Genomic DNA, 13,531 nt, shown 5'->3' on the forward strand with positions numbered 1-13,531 from the left:
CTTTTTTTTTTTTTTTTTGAGACAGAGTCTCACTCTGTTGCTCAGGCTGGAGTGCCGTGGTGTGGTCTTGGCTCACTGCCAGCTCCACCTCCCGGGTTCATGCCATTCTCCTGCCTCAGCCTCCTGAGTAGCTGGGACTACAGGCACCCGCCAACATGCCTGGCTATTTTTTTTTTTTTTTTTTGTATTTTTTTTAGTAGAGATGGGGTTTCACCGTGTTAGCCAGGATGGTCTTGATCTCCTGACCTCATGATCTGCCTGCCTCGGCCTCCCAAAGTGCTGGGATTACAGGTGTGAGTCACCATGCCTGGCCTGGTCCTGAATTTAAAAAGGCACCACCCTTGACACTAGAGTCTGCCATCTAAGGTTCAGTGGAACTCTAGGTTGTAAATACATGCTTTTTTTTTTTTTTTTTTTTTTTGAGATGGAGTCTCGCTCTGTCGCCCAGGCTGGAGTGCACTGGCGTGAACTCAGATCACTGCAGGCTCCACCTCCAAGGTTCACGCCATTCTTCTGCCTCAGCCTCCTGAGTAGCTAGGACTACAGGCACCTGCCACCATGCCCAGCTAATTTTTTTTTTTTTTGTATTTTTTTAGTAGAAACGGGGTTTCACCATGTTAGCCAGGATGGTCTTGATCTCTTGACCTCGTGATCCACCCGCCTTGGTCTCCCAAAGTGCTGGGATTACAGGCATGAGCCACCACGTCCAGCCGTAAATAAATTCTTAAAAGTACAGACTGAGGCCGGGCACTATGGCACATGCTTGTAATCCCAGCACTTTTAGAGGCTGAGGTGGGTGGACCACTTGAGCTGAGGAGTTCAAGATCAGTCTGGACAACATGGCAAAACCCTGTTTCTACCAAAAATATAAAAATTAGCTGGGTGTGGTGGCATGTGCCTGTAGTTCCAGCTACTCAGGAGGCTGAGGTGGGAAGATCACCTGAGCCAGAAAGGTCAAGGCTGCAGTGAGCTGTGATTGCACCACTATACTCTAGCCTGGGTCACTTAGCCTGGGTTACAGAGGGACACCCTGTCTCAAAAAGAAATAAAATGAAAAAAAAAAAAAATGTGCAGGCTGACTAACCTACAGTGGTGAGGCTTCCAAAACTCGAAGTTAAAAATAAACTGCAAACTACCCAGTTAAAAATGGGCAAAGGACTTGAATAGACATTTCCTAAAGAAGATAAACAAATGACCAATAAACACATGAAAAGATGCTCAATTTTGTTAGTCATTAGGGAAATACAAACCAAAATCCCAATAATCCAGAGGCCAAGGCAAGAGGATTACTTGAGCCCATGAGTTAGAGACCAGCCTGGGCAACATGGTGAGACCCTACATCTACAAAAAGTTTAAAGATTAGCTGGCGTGATGGCACATGCCTGTGGTCTCACCTACTCAGGAGGCTGAGGAGGGAGGATTGCTTGATCCTGGGAGGTCAATGCTTCAGCAAGGACTGCACTCCAGCCTGGGCAACAGAATGAGCCCCTGTCTCAGAAAAAAAACGACGGCACACAATTAAGATACTATTTCACACCCCCTAGGATGCTATAATTAAAAAATAAAAATAAGACCAGGTGCGATGGCTCATGCCTGTAATCCCAGCACTTTGGGAGGCCGAGGCGGTTGGATCACCTGAGGTAAGGAATTCAAGACCAGCTTGGCCAACAGGGCAAAACCCCGTCTCTATTAAAAATACAAAAATTAGCTGGGCATGGTGGCGCACACCTATGTTCCCAGCTACTCAGGAGGCTGAGGCAGGAGAACCACTTGAACCTAGGAGACGGAGGTTGCAGTGAGCCAAGATCACACCAGTGCACTCCAGCTTGAGCAACAGGGCGAGACTCTGTCTCAGAAACAAAAAACAAAAAACAAAGCATAAAAAATAAAAACCTATGTTGGTGAGGATGTGAAGACATTGGAACCCTCGTACATTGTTGGTGGGAATGTAGAATAGTGCAGTCACTGTGGAAAACAGTTTGGTGGTTTCTCAAAAAGTTAAACATATAGAATGTCTATCCTGCCCAAAGCAATCTACTGATTCAATGCTATTCCTATCAAATTACCAATGTCATTTTTCATAGAATCAGAAAAAACATTCTAAAATTCATATGGAACCATAAAAGAGCCTGAATAGCCAGCGCAATCCTAAACAAAACCAATGGAACAGAATAGAGACCCCTGGAATAAAGTTGCACACCTACAACCAACCAATCTACAAAGTCAACACAAATAAAGAATTGGAAAGGATACCTTATTCAATAAATGGTGCTGGGAAAACTGGCTAGCCATATGCAGAATGAAACTGGACCCCAACCTCTCGCTATGTACAAAAATTATCTCAAGACGGATTAAAATCTTAACTCTAAGACTTAAAAGTATAAAAATCCTAAAAGAAAACCTAGGAAATATGCTTCTAGACATTGGCCTAGGCAAAGAATTTATAACTAAGTCCTCGAAAGCAAATGCAACAAAAACAAAAATTGACAGTTGGAACCTAATTAAACTAAAGGGTTTCTGCACAGCAAAAGAAACAATCAATAGAGTAAACAGATAACCTACAGAATGGAAGAAACCATTTGCAAACTATGCATTCAGCAAAAGACTGATATCCAGAATCTATAAGGAACTTAAATCAACAAGAAAAAAAAAACCCATTAAAAAGGAGGTAAAAAACATGAACAGACACCTCTCAAAAGAACACATACAAGTGGCCAGTAAAGTGTTCCAGCCTGGCCCACATAACGAAACCTTGTCTCTACTAAAATACAAAAAAATAGCTAGGCGTGGTGGCACACTCCTGTGATCCCAGCAACTTGGGAGGCTGAGGTGGGAGGACCATTTGAACCTGGGAGGTGGAGGTTGCAGTGAGCCGAGATTGTGCCACTGCACTCCAGCCTGGGACACAGAGCGAGACTCTGTCTCCAAAAAAAAAAAAAAAATGTTCAACAAACATAATAAATGTTCCGATCACTAATCATCAGTGAGATGCAAATCAAAGCTACAATGAGGTGCCATCTCATTCCAGTCAGAATGGCTGTTATTTGGTGGGAATGCAAATTAGTTCAGCCCATATGGAAAGCAGTCTGGAGATTTCTCAAATAACTAAAAAAAATTTACCATTTGACTCAGCAATCCCATTAATGTGTATATACTCAAAGGGAACTAAATCATTCTAGCAAAAAACGCCTGCATTCGCATGTTTATTGTAGCACTATTCATAATAGCAAAGACAAGGAGTCAGGTCAGGCACAGAGGCTCACATCTGTAATCCTAACACTTTGGGAAGCCGAGGCAGGCCGATTGCTTGAGCTTAGGAGTTTGAGACCAGCTTGGACAACAAGGCAAAACCCCATTTCTACAAAATAAAAATACAAAAAATAGCCAGGCATGGTGGTGCACACCTGTATTCCCACCTACTTGGATACAGAAGGATCACTTGAACCCGGAAGGTCAAGGCTGCAGTGAGTTGAGATCTCGCCACTGCACTCCAGCCTGGGTGACGAAGTGAGACCCTATTTCAAAAACAACAAAACAAAACAAAAAAATGCCGGTGTGATGGTTCACGCCTGTAACCCCAGCACTCTGGAAGGCTGAGTCAGGTGGATTACCTGAGGTCAGGAGTTTGAGACAAGCCTGGCCGACATAGTGAAACCCCTTCTCTACTAAAAATACGAAAATTAGCCAGGTGTGGTGGTGCATGGCTGTAATCCCAGCTACTCATGAGGCTAAGGCAGGAGAATCGCTTGAACCAGGGAGTCGGAGGTTGCACTGAGCCAAGATGGCACATTTGCACTCCAGCCTCGCGACAGAGCAAGACTCCATCTCAAAAAGAAAAAAAAAAAAGAAAAGAAAAAAAGACATGGAATCAACCCAGGTATCTGTCAATAGTGAACTGGATAAAGAAAATGTGGTTATATATACAGCATAGAATACTACGCAGCCATAAAAAAGAATGAAATTATTTCCTTTGCAGCAACATGGATGCAGCTGGAGGCCATTATCATAAGTGAATTAAAGCAGAAACAGAAAACCAAAGACCGCATGTTCTCACTTATAAGTGGAAACCAAATATTTGGTACACATGTATACAAATATGGGACAAACACACACTGGAGATTCCAAAGTTTAGGGGGAAGGGTTGCAAAACTACCTACTGGGTACTATGTTCACTACTTGGGCAATGGGATCATTAGGCCCAAGCCTCGGTGTCACACAGTAGACACATGTAACAAACCTACGCACTGACCACCTGAATCTAAAATAAAATAATTACAAATAATAATAATTACAAAAATAAAGAAAATGGACCAAAAAAAAAAGTTAAACATAGAGTTATCATATGACCCAGCAATTCCACTCCTAGGTGTATACCTAAAAGAACTGGAATCAGAGACTCAAACAGATATTTATACACCAGTGTTCACAGCAGCATTATTCACAATAGCCAAAAGGTGGATACGACTCATGTGTCTATCAACAGATGAATGCAAATAAAATGTGATATGTGCATACAATGGAATATTATATAGTCATATTATGTAGTAGAACGCAATTCTGCCATGTGCTACATCAGATGAATCTTGAAAAAATTACGCTAAATGAAAGAAGTCGGACACAAAACAACAAATGCTGTATAATTCCACTTGTGAAATGTCACACACGTCCGTGTGAAGACAGATCACCAAACAGGCTTTGTGTGAGCAACAAGGCTGTTTATTTCACCTGGGTGCAGGCGGGCTGAGTCCGAAAAAGGAGTCAGCAAAGGGTGGTGGATTATCATTAGTTCTTATAGGTTTGGGGATAGGCAGTGGAGTTAGGAGCAATGTTTTGCGGACAGGGGGTGGATCTCATAAAGTACATTCTCAAGAGTGGGGAGAATTACAAAGAACTTTCTTAAGTGTTGGGGAGATTACAAAGAACCTTCTTAAGGGTGGGGAAGATTACAAAGTACATCAATAAGTTAGGGTGGGGCAGAAACAAATCCCAATGGTGGAATGTCATCAGTGAAGGCTATTTTCACTTCTTTTGTGGATCTTCAGTTGCTTCAGGCCATCTGGATGTATACGTGCAGGTCACAGGGGATATGATGGTTTAGCTTGGGCTCAGAGGCCTGACATGAAATATCTGGAATATACAAATTTACAGAAATAAAAAGTAGTATAGAGTTTACCAAGGCATGCAGAGAAGAGAAAATGGAGAATTATTGCTTAATGCGTACACAGTTTCTGTCTAGGGTGATGAAAATGTTTGGAAATAGACAGTGGTGATTGTTGCACAACACGGTAAAGTTATTAATGCCACTGAATTGTATACTTCCAGATGGTTGGCTGGGCATGGTGGCTCGTGCCTGTAATCTCAACACTTTGGGAGGCTGAGGCAGGAGGATGGCTTGAGGCCAGGAGTGTGAGACAAGCCTGGGCGACATAGCAAGACCTCATCTCTACAAAAAGGTTTTTAAAAAGTGTCTGGGTGCAGTGATGGTGTACACCTGTAGTCCTAGCTACTTGGGAGGCTGAGGGGGCAGGATTGCTTGAATTTGCAGTTGCAGTGAGCTATGATCATACCATTGCACTTCAGCCTGGGTAACAGAGTGAAATCCTGTCTCAAACAAAAAAAAAAAGAAAGAAAAGAAAGAGTATTATTGAAATGGTGACTTTTATATTACATATATTTTACACCTTTTTTTTTTTCTTTTTTGTTTTTTTTTTTGAGACAAGGTCTCTGTTGCTGAGGCTGGAGTACAATGGTGCAATCTCAGCTCACTGCAGCCTTGGCCTTCTGAGTACAAGTGATCCTTCTGCCTCAGCCTCCCAAGTAGCTTGGATTACAGGCACATGCCACCACACCTGGCTATTTTTTGTGTTTTTGGTAGAAATGGGGTTTCACCATGTTGCCCAGGCTGGTCTTGAACTCCTGACCTCAAGTGATTAGCTCACCTTGGCCTCCCAAACTGTTGGGATTATAGGCATGAACCACCGTGCACCATCCAATTTTTAAATTTTTTCATAGAGACAAGGTCTCACTATGTTGCCCAGCCTCTAATTTTTAAAAGAGTAAAATAAATAAATAAATTAAATAAATAAATAAATAAATAAATAAACCATGAACATTTTGCCAGGAAAAAAAGAGCTTTCACCTGGGCTTGGTGGCTCACATGTGTAATCCCAGCACTTTGGGAGGCAGAGGCAGGCGGATCACTTGAGGACCTGAGTTCCAGACCAGCCTGGCCAATATGGTGAAACCCCCATCTCTACTAAAAGTACAAAAATTAGCCAGGTATGGTGGTGCTCACCTGTAGTCCCAGCTACTCAGGAGGCTGAGGCAGGACAATCACTTGAACCTGGAAGGTTGCGGCTGCAGTGAGCTGAGATTGTGCCACTGCACTTCAGCCTGGGTGACAGCGCAAGACTCTGCCAGGCGCCCCCCATCACACCTGGCTAATTTTTTTGTATTTTCAGTAGAGACGGGGTTTCACTGTGTTAGCCAGGATGGTCTCGATCTTCTGACCTCATGATCCACCCGCCTCAGCCTCCCAAAGGGCTGGGATTACAGGTGTGAGCCACCGTGCCCGGCCTAGTTTTATTAAATTGTATCAGCCTTGGGGGAGGCCCTGGGACTGATCCATGTGAAGTCGTTTCACAAGCTACTCATCTTAGGGTTTAATGAAGCAAAGCAAGAGAGCAAAGTGTTGGGAGATGTTGTATCTTCCATCTGTCTGGAACTTGAGACAAGTGGGGACGGAGTGTCCTTGTGATCTGATGCATGAGGGAGTGCACAGGGAAAGGCTGAGACTCTCTGAGCAGCATGCAGAAGTCACTGCTTACTAAAGAGTTGTGGCAAATCATAAAATTTAGTATTTCCAGGCAGAAATTTTGCTCATGTGCGGGAAAAAGGAATATAAATAAGTAAAGTTAATCCATAAGCTTGTGTGCTATATAAAATGTCTTTTGTAATAAAAGAAAAATTACCCTGGGGGGTCTCTGGTAATGAAAATGTTTACCGGGTGTGGTGGCTCACGCCTATAATCCCTGCACTTTGGGAAGTCAAGACAGGTGGATCACCTGAGGTCAGGAGTTCGAGACCAGGCTGGCCAACATGGTGAAACCCCATCTCTACTAAAAATATGAAAATTAGCTGAGCGTGGTGGCCCATGCCTGTAATCCCAGCTACCTGGTAGGTTGAGGCAGGAGAATTGCTTTAACCCAGGAGGCAGAGGTTGCAGTGAGCTGAGATGGTGCCACTGCACTCCAACCCGGGCGACAGGGTGAGACTCCATCTCAAAAAAAAGAAAGAAAAAGAAAAAGAAAAAGAAAATGTCTAAGTGTCTCTCTTGGGTCATTTAGCAGTGAGCCACCAGGAAGCAAGAGGGTGGGTGGAAGAACTCTGAATGCACGCTGTGATGAAGGGACCTCATACAGAGCCTGAGGCAGAAGCTAGGCACTTTAGCACAGTGTATCTGTGGCCCCGGCAAGCTGAGAGCTAGGGTCCGAATCCCTAACCCAGGGACAGGCTGCACTGTGTGTGGGGAAAAGGGTGACTGACAGAAGACACAGGTAAAGGCTGCTTTTTCTGATTCTAGGAAAGCCATCTTTTTCTGATGCCTGTGAGGCCATAGCCAATGGCAATATCCTTGTGTTTGTCACCCCTCTGAATTGCATCTGGGCCACAGGCACACAGCCAGTGCCTCATGTGAAGCCTGGAGGCTTTGACCTCTCCTTCAGTATAGCTGATTTGCTCTTGCTTTGCTAAGTTGTGCAATAACTGTGATTGCACCCTTATTTGATGATGTGTGTTTCGGTAACCAGGGAGAGAGTGCTGCTTTGCCAATCCTAGGTCAACACTGACCCCTTTCCAAGAACTGTTCAGTAAATCCCCAAGCCAGTTTTTATGCACTGGGTAATTGTCTTTTGAGCTTCTCAGTGGGATAGGAGTTCGTGGGATTCCAGTGAGAAATAAAGGCAATGGCTCTCAGTGACATGCAAGCATTCCTGGAATCAGCATGGTGACCTCCCTATGCCTATGCTGAGCTGGCTTATTGAGTGTGAGCTACGCTGCAGGCCCCACAACCCAGCTGCCTCGCTAAGAGAGAATTAAGGAACTTCCCTGAAGGCTAAGACCTTGGGCACTTGGCTCAGATGCATGTTTTGGTCACAGATAGCATTCTGGACTCACGTAGAGTCTTTTCAAGACTCTAGAATGAGGCTGGGCATGGTGGCTCATGCCGATTTTGAGAGCATTTTGGGAGGCCAAGGTGGGCAGACCGCTTAAGTCCAGGAGTTCGAGACTAGTCTGGGCAACATGGTGAAACCCTGTCTCTACAATAATACAATCTCTACAATAATACAATGCCAGGCATGGTGGTGGGTGCCTGTAATCCCACCTACTCAGGAGAGTGAGGCACGAGAATCGTTTGAACTGGGGAGGTGGAGGCTGCAGTGAGCCAAGGTCATGCCATTGCACTCCAGCCTGGGCAACAGAGTGAGACCCTGTCTCAAAAAAAAAAAAAAAAAAAAAGAAAACCACGATGTCCTCGAAAGACAAGACTAAGGGAGTATATCAATTCTAGAGGATATTGGCTTTTTAGCACAAGCATTATAAAGCAAAGGTATCTTGCTTATTTTTCTTCAAACATTTAAGAAACATACGCCAGGCACAGTGGCTCACACCTGTAACCCCAGCACTTTGGGAGACCTTGGCAGAAGGATTGCTGAGGTCAAGAGTTCGAGACCAGCTTAGGAAACATAGTGAGATCCCCCCCCTTTATAGAAAATAAAAAGTTACCCATGCTGGCACATGCCTGTAGTCCCAGCTACTCAGGAGGCTGAGGTAAGAGGACCCCTTGAGTCCAGTTCGAGGCCAGCCTGGGCGACAGAGCAAGACCCTGTCTCTTTAAAAAAAGAGAAACATTTATTGAATACATACTTTGTGGCAGAAAATGATGTTGACTCTGGGATACATCAATGGACTAAATCATTCTAGTGGGGCCCCTAAACATAAGTTCTTTGTTTCTGCCTGCCCTGTCCCGTTGTCTCCTCTAGAGGTAATCTGGGGACAAGCATGAGATGAACTTGTTTTGAGGAACCCTGTTAAGAGGCTGTATGATGCAGAAGGGCTGTGTGAGTTTGGGGCCACCCACAGGCTTCAGTGGTCTAGCATCTCTTCTGCTTGCTGCTCACACTATCTGAACAGCTCATTTTGACTGATGTGCTTTGGGTTTGGGGTATAAAATGGTCAACATTTCAGAAGCCCATGAGCCAACCAACTCTCCAAGACTTTTGTGATCACACACTCTGCATTTGCAAAGTTGAACCAAAAATTTAGTCTGGATAAGGTCTTCCTTTCCACACCTACCAGCCCCCCACTTAAGAGTCTGGCCAATAAGTGAAGACACAAACCTTAGGAAGAGGGGTGTGGTTAATTTCTAAATTCTTATTTGAACAAATTATTTATGAAGCACTGACTCTGTACCAAACACATTCTAGGTAGTAGGGATGTAAGGGTGAAGATAACAGAATACAGAGCCTGTCTTCAGAGAACTGACATGCTATTGAGGGTTGGGGAAAGGAGGAGAATAAAAGCGATGCTCATCAATGTTGTCTACAAACAGCACTTTTCAAATTCTAATATGCTTATGAAAACAGATTGCTGGGCTCCAAGCCCCGAAATGGATTCAATAGATCTGGGGTTGGTCAGAGAATTTATATTTCTAACAAACTCTCATGGGATGCTACTCAAAGTGCAGTTTGTATGAATCATAGAACTCCAAGGTCACAACTACCTGTAAGATGAAAAATTTAGTACCTTGTGTCATGCGTGAGTGACAACTATCTGGGCTGGTGGCACGGGGGTAAAATAATTTGCCAAGACAGTTGTAGGTAAAGAATGGCAGATTTATTAGATAAAGTATGAAAATACATTTCAGGAAAGCAATGGGCAGCCAGGAAGGGATGAGCTGACTGCAAAGAAACAAAGGCTTGCTGGATATTTTATAGCATAGTGTTTATGCTGTATGATGAAGAGGGCTTTGTGCAATACTGACAATGCCAAGGCTGCAGTGAGCTAACTTGCAATTTTCTATCAGCCAAGGGTCTGGTGATAGCTGGGCACAGGAAGAGTGTGAGTTATCTGCATAAGAGGGCTATGTGTCCCGGACTGTGAAGAAAGGCAGACTTGTAGCTTATCTGCTTTCTCTTTTTGCTTTCTCCTGATTCCACCAGCCTGACTCCTTTTCTCTAATTAGGATTCCACACCTTGCTTGCCCTTCAAAGTGTGGGCTGGGCACAGTGTGGCTCACATCTATAATCCCAGCGCTTTGGGAGGGTGAGTCAAGAGCATCGCTTGAGCCCAGGAGTTTAAGACCAGCCTGGGCAACATAGTGAGATCCCATCTCTACAAAAAGTTTAATAATTAGCTGGGTGTAGTGGCATGTGCCTGTAGTCCCAACTAGTTGGGAGGCTGAGGTGGGAGGATCACTTGAGACCAGGAGTTGGAGGCTGCAGTGAGCTATGACTGTACCACTGCATTGTAGCCTGGGCAACAGAGCGAGACCCTGCTAACTAAAAAAAACAAATTTGGAAGAGGTACTTGCTGATTTGTGTAGTTTGGATGGTAGGAAGCTGGAACAGGAGGCAAGGGAAGCACAACCTTTCAAGTATGTGTTCAGGCCTGCTAGCACTCACCCTGGGAGGCTCAGAGATTAATGTATACTCTAGTGTGCCAGCCAGGATTCACTGTGGAAACTGAATGACTACTTGAGAGAAGGAAATCAAACACAACAAAAGGAAACTGTCCAGAAAACAAGGAGCACGAGGCTGGATGTGCTGCACCAGTCAGGTGAGGTGAGGGCAAAGCGTAGTTCTGAGGACCTGACCTGGAGGCAGAGTGGAGACACCTCTCCCTTCAGATGCCTACCTGGAGTTCAGGGTTTCCTGGGTTCTGATCTGCCCTGAACCAAAAGGTAAGGCTTAGAAAACCCAGAGAGGAGGTTTTTTGTTTCCTGGTGGCTAGGCTGCAGGGGTGGGATCGAAGGCAAACCCAGGGCAGAATGCTGCAGGTGCACCAGCCTAACTGGTGTCAGGCCTCCGGCATCTGAGTGGAGGAGGGGCTGGGACTTACCTGCCTCAGCTTGTTTCGGTTCCTCAATATTTTCTTCACTGTTGTGCAGAACCACACAGTCTGGGAGTTGGAGGAGCTGAAAGGAGACGTTAAGAGAAAGGGCTGCAAACACAGGGGTGTTTGAGAGATCCCCTTTGGGGGACAATGGGAAGCTCTCCTTTGTTTCATCCCAACACACGTTAAGAATGTAACCCTGGACCAGGGGACTAGCTATGGAAATGGACAGGAAAGGGCAGGCTCACAAAGTGAGGAGAAAGGGAAAAAACCCCACAAGATGATCAAAAACACTGTAGAGGGTGGACATTGGAAGCTATCTAAGGCCAACTTCTCATTTAAAGAAAGTAATGATTATAACATTTTTGAGGGCTTTCTTCATGCTAGGCTACTCTAATTGCTTTAAATTTGTTAAGTCATTTAATCCCTCGAACATCCCCATGAACATTACTGGCCCCAGTTTATAGATGAGGCAATAGAGGTTAAGCAATCTGCATTTGCCTGAGGTCCCAGGTCGTGAATTGCAGGATCTCTTTACCCTTCATGTTCCGTTCGCAACTCAGTCAGTTAAGTCCCTTTGACCCGGTTCTCACCTTCTTAAGAGCAGAAGGGCCATTTAAAAGACAAGACCTTGAGGCCCGGCACAGTGGCTTGTGCCTGTAATCCCAGCACTTTGGCAGGCTGAGGCAGGCAGATCACCTGAGGCCAGGAGTTTGAGAGCAGTGTGACCAACATGGTGAAACCTCATCTCTACTGAAAATACAAAAATTAGCCAGACATGGTGGTGAGTACCTGTAGTCCCAGCTACTCAGGAGGCTGAGGCACAAGAATTGCTTAAGCCTGGGAGGTAGAGGTAGCAGTGAGCCGAAACGGCACCACTGCACTCCAGCCTGGGTGACACAGCGAGACTCCATCTCAAAAACAAAACAAAACAAAACAAAACAAAAAAACCCAAAGGAATAAAAGATAAAGTCTTGGGTAAGCATAGGCATAGGCATAGAATAAAGGTGAACCCCCCAAAAAAATTAAAGAAAAAGAAAAGATAAGGCTTGGAGACACCTGCATTCTCCTCCACCTGAGATACTGTCCACCCTCCAGATCTGCTGAATCATGTGGCAACATGATGCCAACGTTGCTGGCAATGTCCATAAGGGAACCCTTCTGAATATGATCCAGGAGGCAGGCACCATCACCAGCCCCTGGCATGCAATAGCCAGAATGAAGATGCTGCTGGTCACTCTGGCCTGTGTGAAGCACACCAACTTCCTGCGGCCCGGGTACATCAGCGAGGTAGCTGATGCCTGTCATCCTAGCACTTTGAGAGGCTGAGGTGGGAGAATGATTTGAAGCCAGGAGTTCAAGACCAGCCTAGGAAATATAGCAAGACCCTATCTGTACAAAAAAAATTTAAAAATTACCTGGGCACTGTGGCATGTGCCTGTAGTCCCAGCTGCTCAGGAGGCTGAAGAAGGAGGATCCCTTGAGCCCAGGAGTTCAAGGCTGCAGTGAGCCCTGGTTATTTCACTGCACTCTGGCAAGAGCGACGGAACAAAACCCTGTCAAAAACAAAACAAAACAAAAAAGACAAAACTCTGTCTTACTAATATGACTTTGCTTGTTTTTGAGACAGAGTCTCACATTTCCACCCAGGCTGGAGTGCAGTGGCACGATCTCATCTCACTGCCACCTCTGCCTCCAGGTTCAAGTGATTCTTGTGCGTCAGCCTGCCAAGTAGCTGGGACTACAGACATGCACTACCACGCCAGGCTAATTTTTGTATTTTAGTAGAGACGGGGTTTCACCGTGTTGTCCAGGCTGGTCTCGAACTCCTGTCCTGAAGTGATCTGCCCATCTGAGGCTCCCACATGCTGGGATCACAGGCATGACCCACTGCACCTGGCCTAATATGACTTTGGTGAGAAAGAAAAGAAAGACCATGGTTATAGACTGAATATTTTTCCCCTCCCCACAAATTCATGTTTGAAGCTCTAACCTTCAATGTGATGGTATTTGGAGATGGGGCCTTTGAGAGGTGAGTTCACTCACACACGTGCACATTCTCTCTGCCATGTAAGGACACAGGAAAAAAAGCAGCTGTTTGCGAGGAAGACAGCCCTCATCAGGAACTAAATCAGCTGGCACCTTGATCTCAGACTTCCAACCTCCAGAACTGCAAGAAATAAATTTCTGTTGTTTAGGCCACCCAGTCTGTAGTATTTTGTCATGGCAGCCCAAGCTGACTAATATAACGACCATTAACAGTCTGAAACTGGGCCAGGGACAGTGGCTCACACACATAATCCTAGCACACTGAGAGGTCAAGGTGGGAGGATCCCTTGAGACCAGGTTCAAGACCAGCCTGGGCCACATAGTGAGACCCACATCTCTATTTTAAAAAAACAAACCAAACCAAACCAAA

The 13,531-nt window shown here is 45.1% G+C and overlaps 1 long non-coding RNA gene across 7 annotated transcripts in view; it reads right to left on the reverse strand.

Annotated features, from left to right (window-relative positions):
• Positions 1–4,488: 4,488 nt before the first annotated feature.
• The window catches only part of LOC103228142 (uncharacterized), a 138,692-nt gene continuing 129,649 nt past the window's right edge, over positions 4,489–13,531 (reverse strand). For 2 of the 7 annotated variants that reach the window (XR_012090543.1, XR_012090544.1), the window contains exons 2-4: positions 12,531–13,282; positions 11,119–11,194; positions 4,492–5,127 (exon numbers count right to left, since the gene is read on the reverse strand). This is a non-coding gene — a long non-coding RNA (uncharacterized lncRNA). Of the gene's footprint in view, positions 5,128–8,784; positions 8,891–11,118; positions 11,195–12,530; positions 13,283–13,531 lie in introns of all 7 variants that reach the window. The other 5 variants (XR_012090548.1, XR_012090546.1, XR_012090545.1 and 2 more) reach the window with 5 other exon arrangements.

This window comes from Chlorocebus sabaeus, chromosome 22 (genome assembly GCF_047675955.1).
Source record: "Chlorocebus sabaeus isolate Y175 chromosome 22, mChlSab1.0.hap1, whole genome shotgun sequence".
NCBI lineage: Eukaryota > Metazoa > Chordata > Mammalia > Primates > Cercopithecidae > Chlorocebus > Chlorocebus sabaeus.